Raw genomic sequence first — 13,482 nt, forward strand, 5'->3', positions numbered from 1 at the left:
TTTCTCACCTACTTCGTGCGGTTGCGCTACAACGTTAATCATTCGCGTATCGAAGCATGTATTACAGTTCCTGTCAATTTGACGATTGATGCGTGTGGTCGTGGTGCAAGAGTAGTGGCCAACAGAGTAAATATTAAAAACTAGCGAACCCGGCAACACTTCGCAATTGCTAAATATGTATGGGAATTTCATAAATATCCTAAATTCCTTACCCTCCTCTCTCCGCCCATCTTCTCATCCTCCCTCTCCCTATCCATCTGCTCCTCCCCCGTCTCTCTGTCCATCTCCGCCTCCTCCCTCCTTATGCCCATTTCCGTCTCAATGTTCCATAGAGTATCGAGTCAAAAATTGAAGTAAATCCGTCAAGATGTTTTCGAGATTTTTGGTAACAACATTTCCCCCTTCATATATTGCATAGATATTTATATATGTAATACATTACAAAAATATGTAGCCTATGTCCGTCCGAATGTTTATTAGAGTATAGTGTAAAAATTGGAAGTAAACGTGTCAAGAACTTTTCGAGATTTGTGGTAACAACGCCTCCCCCTTTATATATTACATTTACAAGTACATATTACATGTATTACTAAAATATATAGCCTATCTGCCTATGTCCGTCCGAATGTTTACTAGAGAATCGTGTAAAAATTTGAATTAAATCGGTGAAGGACTACTCGCGAATTGTAGTAACTACACTTCTCTTTTACATTACATATATACGTATATATTGCAAAACTATACAACCTATGTCCATCCGAAAGTTCATCAGAGTGTCGCGTAAAAAAGTCTTGTTGCAACCCTTGTTCACTCAAGTACGAGGAGCCCTTAGCGGCATGCCATCTTATTTACAACTATTCATGACGTCGCCTTTCCGGCTTAGATTTTTTAAAATGTGACTTGTATGTACTGCATCTCTTTCCAGTCAGTACAAACTTTAATTTTATTAATGTATTATATACCTAATATGTTTTAGAACAGTTAGTTTAACTCTGAAGACGACGCTCATAGTAGCGTCGAAACCTGGTCAATTTTGACTTAATATTTGTGACCGAGGGCTTATTTGTTCTAATATAATTCTGACACGGTCACTGAACCTTTGCAGCTATGTTCAAAGTTTTTTTTTAATTTTTTTATTTTCCTTTTCATGCCAAAAATACTGTTACCATCCACAATTACGAACGTAACAAAAAAAAGATCAACCGAATCGGTCGGGTCGTTCCGAAGTGATGATCTTTCACAATTGATTTTAATTTCCAATCTTGGAATTTCGAAAAAAATTCTTTCATACAAACCCGTCCTGACAATGACGAACACGACAGAGAGAAATCAGACGAATCGGTCATACCGTTGTCAGGTGATTGTCTTTCATACTCGTACATGTAGCAATTGAATTTTATTTATACAGATATTAAATAGCTACTGCGTGTATTTTGGCCTGTGTAATTCGACCCTCGAAGGAAAGAACACAGTATGTCGATAAAAACCACAGCTCCGTGGCGTCAAACTACGATTTTAGCGGCAGGCGGCGTAGGAGTTGCGGTAACTGCAGAACAGGCACCATCATCCCTAGCACGTCCGCCGTTTACCGCACTTGAGTGCTGATAGACGCATTTCTCTAATCTGTAAAGTGGACTTAGTGGAGAAATTTGTTGCAGTCCTTTGATTTAAATGTATGATGTGTGTCCATTCTCCCAGCCTTCCTATAAACACACTCCTTTTCATCCCATTTATTCCACTTTCGACCTACGCCCCTGTAACCCTTACACCCTTCTCCACGGTCTCTCACTGTGTGTGTGTGTGTGTGTGTGTGTGTGTGTGTGTGTTCCGGCAGGGATGCGGATTGCTGGCCCGGAGTCGCGGCCTGCCTGCGGCGCTCCCTTTTTAGTGCTCGCTTTTACACACCATCAAGCTTAATTATCTCGGCGCGAGCTACCTTATTCGCCGTGAAACGGCTAATTGAGTCATATCGGCGGCCCGACTGCTCTCCAAAGCTGCACGCGGCCGCCTGGGCGTTCGTTAATTTTTATCGCACTCTGCTGCAAGGGGCAATTTTCGGCGGAGCCGCTGCTTGCGCTCCGACACATATCGCGCGGCAGGCCAAGGGTGGAAGATGCAGACCCCTACCTATGCGGGACGGCCCGGAGATACCGCAGTGCTCTCGGCTCTATAAAAGTTTTCCCTATAAACCCTCATAGCGGTTACAGTATAACGACTCGAGAAACTGAAAGACGGCGGGGATTTAGAATGTCTGGATAGGGAGTGGGGGGGGGGGGGGGGGGGGAAGCGAAATCGTTCGGGGATAAGGAGGTGGTCGAGTTTTGTGACGTCACAACGTGGAATTTCACTTTCGAAAACATTCCGAAGTGTGAAAGACTGTATAAGGCAACTCAGATACTTAAGTTGTTGATAAGTCTTCCGGGCTACGGATGTGGTCGAAGAAACTTTTCGGTTCATTGCTTTTCGTCCAGAGCTGCGCTGGGCATCTTCGGAGGTGCTCCTGGCGACGCTGAGTCTTGCCGACTGATGAGTCGGACGTCGGAGAGCGACATAAATATTGCGTAAAGTGGGTATGGTCGAGTGACCAGCAGAGATAATCTTCGTCAGAGATAACAATAAACTATCAATTGTCACCTGTCAAGAATAAAAACTTGCTATCGATTCTACAGAGCCACTGTCCCTATGTCACTCAGTTTCACGGCTTCTTCTTTCGTGATGAAATTATCACCAAGTTTATATATTTCGACGGCTTCTCTATACAGATATTCACAGTAGATAAAATTTTTGTTTCGGAAAACTTCACAATTTCTTGACTGAAGGGCATGCTCTGCTACAGCCGATTTTTCTGTTTTCCCTAGTTGTCAGAGACCTTTATGTTTCCACAGTCTTGTATTCACGCTTCTCTCGGTAGGTCCAATGTAGATCTTTCCACAGGTACGCGGAATCTCATGTACTCCACTTGTTGATAGAGGATGGTGTTTGTCCTTCATAAAAAAAATGGCTCTGAGCACTATGGGACTTAACATCTGTGGTCATCAGTCCCCTAGAACTTAGAACTACTTAAACCTAACTAACCTAAGGACATCCATGCCCGAGGCAGGATTCGAACCTGCGACCGTAGCAGTTGCGCGGTTCCGGACTGAGCGCCTTAACCGCGAGACCACCGCGGCCGGCTGTCTTTCATATATTTTCTTAGTTGGTCTAAAACCCGGTCTGATATCATGTCTCTGTAAAATCTTCTCGACCTGATCAATTACTTTTTTCATAAAAGGGAAAGAAAAATTTTATCTACTATGACAAAGCATTTTCCGCTGCTATATAGAGAAGCCATCCAAATATATAAAGATGTTGATAATTTTAACAGAAAAGAAGAAGCCTTGGAACTAAATGATATATGGACAGTGCTCCTACAGAATCGATAGATAACTTTTTATTGTTAACAGGCGACAATTTATAGTTAAGTTTTATCTCTGACAAAGATTATCTCTGCTGATCACATGTAAATTCGACCACGCCCACTTTACGCAGTATCTATTTCGCTCTGCGACGCCAGCCTCGTCAGTCAGCAAGTTTTAGCATCACCACGAGTATCTCCTAAGATGTCCAGCGCAGCTCTGGACGAAAAGTAAAAATTTTTTCGACCACGGCCATGCAGCCGGCTCCTCAATGTTTTTTATACTGAAAGAATTTGGAGATAAATTCCTGGAAATCAGTTTCCTAAAGCAATACGACGCACTTAAAAAAAAAAAATTCAATATTTCCAAGCACTTCTAAGTGCAAAATGTTACCAACATTTTATCAGAGCCACCAGTAGGTGAATGTTACTGTATGGCTGTACGGCAATTTCATTAATTAGATGATGTAAAATAGAGATTTAGACTAAATTGAGACCATATTTTACATCGAAGTTGAATTTTATAAAGAATATACTAGAAGACATTACAATAAAATTTTTTTTAGTATGTTACGTATAGTATTTCACAAGCAAGGACTAGGATAAAATTTAAAGCAACTGACCCTGATGAGCATCAACATCTATTGGCTTCTCCATGTCTGGATGATGATGATGATGCTGCCGATTCCGCAACTGATGCTCAGTTAATGAAAAGCTTGTCATGTGCATCTGAAAGTTGTGCTGGAGAGAATCAACGTCAAATGACTTGCGGTTGCTTCTTTACAGCATAAAGTTCATATGCACTCCATAATGGCCTAATATAAAGGCCGAAACCAATGGCGTGAACTTAATAAAGCGCTAAGAAAAAAGAAGCAACTGGAGCGGCTTTTCATTAACCAATAGTTACATTTGTATTCTATCCGATATATATCATCTATGCCTGCTTGCCTGTCTCGATGATTATTTCAACAGTGCCTAATAACGTCACTGGTTTAGTAACAAGCTGAGGAATACATTTGTATCGACAGTATTTGACAGTTGAAAACCAGTACGGTGATACTTTTGTAAGAGGGAATGAAGTTTTGTGCGTGAGCACTCAGAAGAGGAGAATATAATTTGGAATGTTCTTCTCTGGTTTGTCACATTTAAATTTCTTTTTGTTTTGTTTTACTATGAAGAGCTTCTTCATGCAATCGAAATTAATATATGAAAACTATTTTGTGAACTATATGAAGTGTCAGTCACTTGCTTGCCAATGCCAAAACTGGATGAATTGCGTAGAGGTATCGTAATCGCGAAGTCTCTTGTTAGATCCGCCGACGTAGCGTTTTTTTTTTTTTTTTTACTTTTATTTGAATTTCGTTTTATAATTAAATGGAAATGTTAAGTAATATGTATTGAAACATATTTTGAATAAAAATAACATTTTTATACTTCATCACTAATACCAGGACAACGCGAGTTTTCAAAATGAAATTAAAATTTAGCAAGAAAGAATACGAAACATCAGATAGAAAATAAACTACTTTATGTCTAGAGGAAAACAGTATTACTGAATTACGTATTTTTTTCTTTCAACACTTAACATATTTCGCATGTCCCTTCCGTAATCTTATTCCAGGATGAGCCGCTTCTCTGTTTCCCGCCAGGGTTGGCGGGAGTGGAGTGTGCTGCCAACGTAACGTGGCCAGCTGCATTTTTCATCCCCATGGGTTGAGCGGGCGTGCGTAACCTAACGTCGTGGAGCGAAATCTCCTGTAGCGAATAGAGAGGGAGACGCCAGCATAATGGGGAAATTCAGTATACCTTTCTCGCCTCACGGTACAATCTCGCTGCCCTGAAAGACGAATTCTGTTCATTATTCAGCACGTTCGCGTCTGCGACGGTTACGTACGTCGGCGGACGAGCCACTAGCGCTTCACGCAACGCACAGATACATTATCGGCAACCCCAGTCAGCCGGAGCCTCTCTTGTTACCCCGTTCTCTTCCTCAGCACGTTACCTCCTTAAATCAGCGCCGCCTGTTCTGTACCGCTTATGTTCTATGGTTTGTTTGTAACGTTTGGGCGGTTCATTATTATATGGCAACTCGCTGTGAAGATATTTCTTGTGGCAAATAAATAGGTAAACCTTATAGTCTTTGCGGTCTTCAGTCCGAAAACTGGCTTGTTGCAGCTCTACATGCTAGTATATCTTCACATCTGCAACCTGCATCCATTTGAACCTGCCTAATGTAGTCAAGCCTTAGTCCCCCGATACAGTTCTTACTCCTATCACTGCAACCCTTCTTTAAGCCACGTTATGTCATGAACTTCATTTTTAGCCGGCCGTCGTGGCCGAGCGGTTCTAGGCGCTTCAGTCCGGAACCGCGTGACTGCTACGGTTGCAGGTTCGAATCAGAGTCATTTGAGCTTCATTTTCCTCTCTTCAGTACCGTACCTGTACAATAGTTAGCCGATCTGTTCATTTGATCTTCACAATTCTGTTGTAAATACGCTTTTCAAAAGTATTTATTCTCGTCTTGTTTGAACTGTTCATCGTAAACTTTTCATGTCAGTACAGTGCTAACAACCAGACGCATGCCTTCAGGAAAAAGCTCCCTAACATTTCATTGTATATGCTACATCGACAAATTTCTCGTTTTTAGAAACGCTTTTCACGGAATCCTCAGTCTGAATCTTACGCCCATTTTACTTCTGTCATTGTCAAATCTTTTGCTTCCCAAATAACTCATTTAGTGCTTGTAGCGTTTCATGTTCTAACTTAATTCCATCGCCATCAACTGATTTAATTAGGATACATTCCATTAATCTTGTTTTACTATTGTTTATATTCATATTACAATCTCGTTAAAAAGCTCCATTAATTCCATTCCAACACCTTACAAGTCCTACGCCGCCTACAATAGAAGCTTTCGGAAACGGTATTACAGAAGAACGCTGCTAATTACATGGGTAGACCAGATCACTAATGAAGAGCTGCTATCCAGAATCACGCAAAAATGGTTCAAATGGCTCTGAGCACTATGGGACTTAACATCTGTGGTCATCAGCCCCCTAGAACTTAGAACTACTTAAACCTAACTAACCTAAGGACATCACACACATCCATGTCCGAGGCAGGATTCGAACCTGCGACCGTAGCGGTCACGCGGGTCCAGACTGAAGCGCCTAGAACCTCACGGCCACACCGGCCGGCTGAATCGAGCAAAAAAGATATTTATGACACATACAGAAAACCCTGCAGACAGGACAACCTTGACTAATCACATTGGGGGTTAAGGTCACTGTATAAGTCCGCGCCCCTTGTTCCGGGAATGCGCGTAGCGTTACACTACTGGCCATTAAAATTGCTACATCATAAGAAATGCAGATGATAGACGGGTATTCATTGGACAAATATATTATACTACAACTGACATGTTGTTACATTTTCACGCAATTTGGGTGCATAGATCCTGAGAAATCAGTACCGAGAACAACCACCTCGGGCCGTAATAACGGCCTTGATACGCCTAGGCATTGAGTCAAACAGAGCTTGGATGGCGTGTACAGGTACAGCTGCCCATGTAGCTTCAACATGATACCACAGTTCATCAAGAGTAGTGACGGGCGCATTGTGACGAGCCAATTGCTCAGCCACCATTGACCAGACGTTTTCAATTGGTGAGAGATCAGGAGAATGTGCTGGCCAGGGCAGCAGTCGAACTCTTTCTCTATCCAGAAAGGCCCGTACAGGACCTGCAACATGCGGTCCTTTATTATCCTGCTGAAATGTAGGGTCTCGCAGGGATCGAATGAAGGGTAGAGCCACCGGTCGTAACACATCTGAAATGTAACGTCCACTGTTCAAAGTGCCGTCAAGGCGATCAAGAGGTGACCGAGACGTGTAACCAATGGCACCCCATACCATAACGCCGGGTGATACGCCAGTATGGCGATGACGAATACACGCTTCCAATGTGCGTTCACTGCGATGTCGCCAAACACGGATGCGACCATCATGATGCTGTAAACAGAACGTGGATTCATCCGAAAAAATGACGTTTTGCCATTCGTGCACCCAGGTTCGTCGTTGAGTACACCATCGGAGGCGCTCCTGCCTGTGATGCAGCGTCAAGGGTAAGCGCAGCCATGGTCTCCGAGCTGATAGTCAGTGCTGCTGCAAACGTCGTCGAACTGTTCGTGCAGATGGTTATTGTCTTGCTAACGTCCCCATCTGTTGAGTCAGGGGTCGAGACGAGCTGCACGATCCGTTACAGCCATGCGGATAAGATGCCTGTCATCTCGACTGCTAGTGATACGAGGCCGTTGGGATCCGGCACGGTGTTCCGTATTACCCTCCTGAACCCACTGATTCCATATTCTGCTAACACTCATTGGATCTCGACCAACGCGAGCAGCAATGTCACGATACGATAAACCGCAATCGCGATAGGCTACAATCCGACCTTTATCAAAGTCGGAAACGTGATGGTACGCATTTCTCTTCCTTACACGAAGCGTCACAACAACGCTTCACCAGGCAACGCTGGTCAACTGCTGTTTGTGTATGAGAAATAAGTTGGAAACTTTCCTCATGTCAGCACGTTGTAGGTGTCGCCAGCGGCGTCAACCTTGTGTGAATGCTCTGAAAAACTAATCATTTGCATATAACAGCATCTTCTTCCTGTCTTGATTCGTGGTGTATCAATTTTAATGGCCAGTAGTGTAAATTGTATCTCTGCCTACCATTCTGGTCTTGGAACCCTATGTCCGCCTGATTTTCATTCATTCATTCATTCATGTATCGTCATTCAGCGACTTATTATTTTGGTCTGACAACGAATGTAGCGTTGCAAGTTCCGTGCTACTTAGCTCTTATGACTTACAAGAGGAAGCAATGCGTTGGGATCGTGGATTTACTTCAAAATGTGTACGCCTTTAGTACGCCATTACATCAACGTAATGTGCGGGTGGTAAGATGCACAACTCTGGCAATTCCGAGATAATCGCAAGAGAATTTTTACGCGTCTGTTATGTAACTGATGTACCTGTGTGCAGGTGCCGGACGTTAGAGCGCATGTTGGTCTTGGGGAGCCGGCACGGTAGCTCAGCCTGTTCGGTCAGGGGGTTAGCTGCTCTTTGTAATAAAGAAAAACTGAGTGAATGGATCAACGATGAACTTGAACAAGCACCATGGGACGCTCGCCCCGAACAAATACAACTACCAGTTAGAAACAAAATGAGATCAACAAAAAAAAATATGGTTAGCGTTCGAACTTCGTAAGATAAACTGGTATGAGGCGACCGTTCGACTCCATCTCAAACCTTCACTTTTGTAGAATAAGCGTAAATCCCGTGATATTCAAAAAAAATGCACCTGCACTATTTGGTCTTGCTACAGTAGCAACGCCGGCCGCGGAGGTCTCGCGGTTCTAGGCGCTCAATCCGGATTCGCGCGATTGCTACGGTCGCAGGTTCGAATCCTGCCTCGGGTATGGATGTGTGTGATGTCCTTAGGTTAGTTAGGTTTAAGTAGTTCTAAGTTCTAGGGGACTGATGATCACAGATGTCAAGTCCCATAGTGCTCAGAGCCATTTTCCAATGGCAATGTCTCACCGCTAAGTGCGTTAATTGCTAAATGGGGCCTGCCTCTGTGTCTGCAGCTCGAAGCGTCGAGGTGCAAAGTAGTTTCGGATACCTTAGCAGATTTCATGTATAAGGGATTTCGCAAATCACGACAGGCATACATTTTCAGGACACTGTATACGTTTCTTCATTGACGTGTCGATAGCTATAAATATGTTTGTTCTAATAATCAAATTTAATTAAATAGTAAGTAATAAAATGACATGAAGTTCACTAAAACTTCATTCAAATATGCATGGTTTTTTAAAAATAATATTACCTTTCTAACGTCATACACATTAACTAATACCACCTCTGATGAAAAAATATAGATTAAAAATTAAGTCTGAAGAGGAGTCGAACCGTCACTCCTTAAACAGCTCGAACGCTAACCAATTGACCACTATGAACTCTAACGTCGAGCGCCTACGCACAGCTACATCAGTTATGTAGTAGACGCGTAAAACTTCTCTTGGCACATTCTCTGAGTTGCCAGATTAGTGCAACTTACTACTCGCACATTATGTTGTTTTAATGGCCTACTAAAAGTGTACAATGTTTGAAGTAAATCTGTCATCCCAACGTCGGGGCCTCCCCTTGCTGTTACATGTGACCTGAGGGTGCCACAAAACCTGTTGTGGTCTGGTAACAATAAGCTGAATAAGCTGAAGTGGCTTCGGTAACCCTCAAGATGATTTAGGGCATAACTTGACTGAAAGAGGGGATAAGTTGACGCAACACATCCTGAGACATGAAGCAATTGTAAATTTGGTAATGGAAGGAAGCGTGATTCGTAAAAATTGTAGAAGCAGACAAAGGTTTGCTTGTAGTAAATTGGTTAAAGTGGATATACGAGTAGGTTGCAGAAGTTACTCAGAGATGATGAGGTTTGCACAGGATAGACTAGAGTGGGGAACCGCAACAAACCAGACTTCGGGTTGAAGACAATGGTATCAACAACAACAACAACAACAACAACACAGAGACGTATGGACAGCCACTTCTTCCTCGCTCAGTATATGAATGGAAGGCATTTGATACCGTTTCTCAGGAGGGACTTTTACTCAAATTGTAAAATCGTATCGTTCCAGTGGTGAGACTGGACTCGTGATTTCCTGTCAGAAGGTCACAGTACGTATTACCCGACGGAAAGTCATGGGATAAAACAGATGTGGCATCCGGCATACCTTAAGGAAGTGTTATAGATCCCTGGTGTTCCTAATCTACATAAACATTAGGACACAATCTGAGCATCCCTCTTAAATTGTTTGCGGATGATGCTGTCATTAAGCGTCTAGTAAAGTCACCATAAGAGCAAAATCACGTATCTGTACAGTGTGAAAGTGGCAAATTTCTCTCAGTAAGGAAAAGTGAGAGGTTATCCATATGAATACAAAAATAAGTCCGTTAAATTTAAGTTACACGATAAATCACTCTAATTTAAAGACTGCCGATTCGACTAAATACCTAGGAATTACAATTATGAACAAATTAAATTGGAACGATCACATAGGTAATGTTGTGGGGAAAGCAAAACAAAGACTATGTTTTAGTGGCTGAACGCTTAGAATAGGCGACAAGTCTATTAAATTGAATGCCTACACTACACTCGTTCGTCCTCTGCTAGAGTACTGCTGTGCCGTATGGGATCCTTGTCAGATAGAACTGACGGAGGACATCAAAACAGTTCAAAGAAGGGCAGCTCGTTTTGTGTTATGGAGGAATAGGGGAGAGAGTGACATAGATAGGGTAAGCATCTTCGGATGGCAATCATTCAAACAGAGGTATTTTTCGTTGCGGCGAGATCTTTCCATTAAATTTCAGTCATGCGTTTTCTCCTCTGAATGAGAAAATATTTTGCTGGCGGCAACCTACATAGGGAAAGACGATCATCATAATAAATAAAGACGGGTCAGAATTCGTACAGAAATATTTATATTCATTTTACCCACGCGCTGTTAGAGATAGTAGAACGGTAGAGAAATAGGTGGTTCGAAGAACCCTCTGCCAGGCACTTAAGTGTGAATTGCAGAGTAGTCCTATAGATGAGTGGAATAGCAAAGAAAATCGATAATTTTGCTACACTCATAAGTGTTACATATAATTTCTGTTATTCATTGAACATTGACTTTGGAGTATATAAATTTCTATAACAGGTTCGATGTCGACGGGACGTTTAAATCATACCTTCCTTCCTTCCTTTCTTTAAAAGGATGCAGATCCTTTGTCGCACGTCATCTCCGGCACTTACGGCTACAGTGCTACGTACACTTGTGAGTGGCCCCAAAACACTTAACATTCACCACTTTTGCACACCCTCCTCTCACGCCCACAGCCTCTGCCCTCGCACGAGCATGTTCCCGCTTCCACGCCAGGGGGGCGGTAAGAGTGCGTGGCTCACGTAGACGGACAGAGAGAAAGAGAGAGGAGGTAGAGTGTGAATGTGAAAACGCGGTCCCGATACGGGTTCCCGGGAGGACCGTCCGTTTCTGCCCGCCGAAGACAAGCGCGCCCGTGCAAGTGTTAGCGCCGCCAGCAACAGGCCCCTTCCATTCCTCAATCCCGGTTCCCGCGCGTTACCGGGCTGGGCGTAGAAATAGAGGAAGCAGGGGTGGGAAGCAATTGTCGAGCCGAGCACGGAGCCAAAGAGGCAAGTATACGGCGGCAGCGGCGGCCCACTCGGCGCCCGAAGGCGAGCGAGCCGAGCCGGCGGAATTTTCGCCGGTATTTCGTGCCATAAGTGGTCCATGATAAAAGCGGAGGCGGTCCGCGGAGGGGCCATTTTCGAGCTCTCGGCCCAGCCCGGCGCGGCTGGGGCATTAACGCAGACGCCGCCGCCATTACGGCCAGTCGGCGCGCGCCGGCGCCCCTGGCGGCCGCCGGCGGCAACTCGGCCAGCCGCGAAGCTGTCCCCGACAATCGATATGTTACGCGTCGGCCGAGAGCCGAAAACCGGAAAAGAAGAAAATCGCCGATAAACGGCCGCGCGCCAGCGAACGCCGGTACCGCACGGCACAGGAGGAACCGAACGGTTCCGATTGCTTTCGTCAACTGCCAAGCGTTTTATTTTGTCAAGACACAAGTGAACGCTTAGTTTGCCTTAACCAGTAAAATTTCGAAGCTTCCCCAGGGAGCGTTTTGACAAGGGTGAGGCTACGACGTTGGGATCACGGATTTACTTCAGATTTTGTACACCTTTCATAGGCCATTAAAACAACATAATGTGGAAGTAGTAAGATGCATTACTCTGGCAATGCCGAGGAAATCGCAAGAAAAGTTTTACACGTCCATTATGTAACCGATGTATCTGTGTGAAGTCATCGAACGTTCGCAGACGTTGTGGTCAAATGCCGGCACGGTAGCTCAGCGTGTTTGGTCAGCGGGTTATCTGCCCTGTATAATGAAAAAGCTGAGTGAACCTGAACGGGTGTCGTGGGACGTCGGCGGCGAAGAAATGTAACGAACAAAATAAAATTAAAAAACAAAAATTATGGTTAGCGTTCAGGCGTTGCTAAAGTAGCGTAGATGAAGCGAAGCTTCGAGTCCCGCAATCACTTATTTTTTAATCTTCATTTTTTCCATCACTGATCACATTATTTAATTTGTATGACATGTGAGAGATAATGAAGTGAAGAAAAAACACTCGCATTCTCAGGAGGTTGGTGTGAATTTCATATGTTACATGACTATTTACTATTTGTAATTAAATTTTCAAGGACGAGGGGCAAGCTTGGAAAGCCCAAGTCAAACCTCGATAAATAATGACGCGAATGATGTTATTCGGTCATATAGTAAGTCACAATGTTGATAGTGTTGGGACAGCAACCAGCCACAAATTTACTTTCAGTTCCTTTATTCAAAGGGTACCGTTACCGGTTTCGCACCGTTATCATTCATCTTGAGACGGTTTCCATGCTTTTCATACAACATGTGGTCTGTTTTTTTACAGATTAATTGTCCTAAAATATAAATAGTACATAATTCTAAGCACGCCACACAGATGGTTGGGATGGGTTGTTTTGGGGGAAGAGATCAAACTGCAAGGTCATCGGTCTCATCGGATTAGGGAAAGACGGGGAAGGAAGTCGGCCGTGCCCTTTAGAAGGAACCATCCCGGCATTTGCCTGGAGCGATTTAGGGAAATCACGGAAAACCTAAATCAGGATGGCCGGACGCGGGATTGAACCGTCGTCCTCCAGACCGCGAGTCCGGTGTGCTAGCCACCGCGTCACCTCGCTCGGTCACACAGATGGTTTAACACCATCAACATTTCTCTTCAAATAACAGCCACGGTCTCCAACCATGTCATCATAAGACAAAACTGCATAAGTCACAATGTGCCAGACTACAAGAATAATGTACAATTACTCGTTGGATATGCTCGCGACATCACACGTTGCAGGATACTATTTCTCTTGCAGACATGGGAAACATAAATTGAAGCTTCATGCAAATACACGTGTTTTTTTTCATTACATT

The sequence above is a fragment of the Schistocerca serialis genome, chromosome 7, assembly GCF_023864345.2.
Source record: "Schistocerca serialis cubense isolate TAMUIC-IGC-003099 chromosome 7, iqSchSeri2.2, whole genome shotgun sequence".
Classification (NCBI taxonomy): domain Eukaryota; kingdom Metazoa; phylum Arthropoda; class Insecta; order Orthoptera; family Acrididae; genus Schistocerca; species Schistocerca serialis.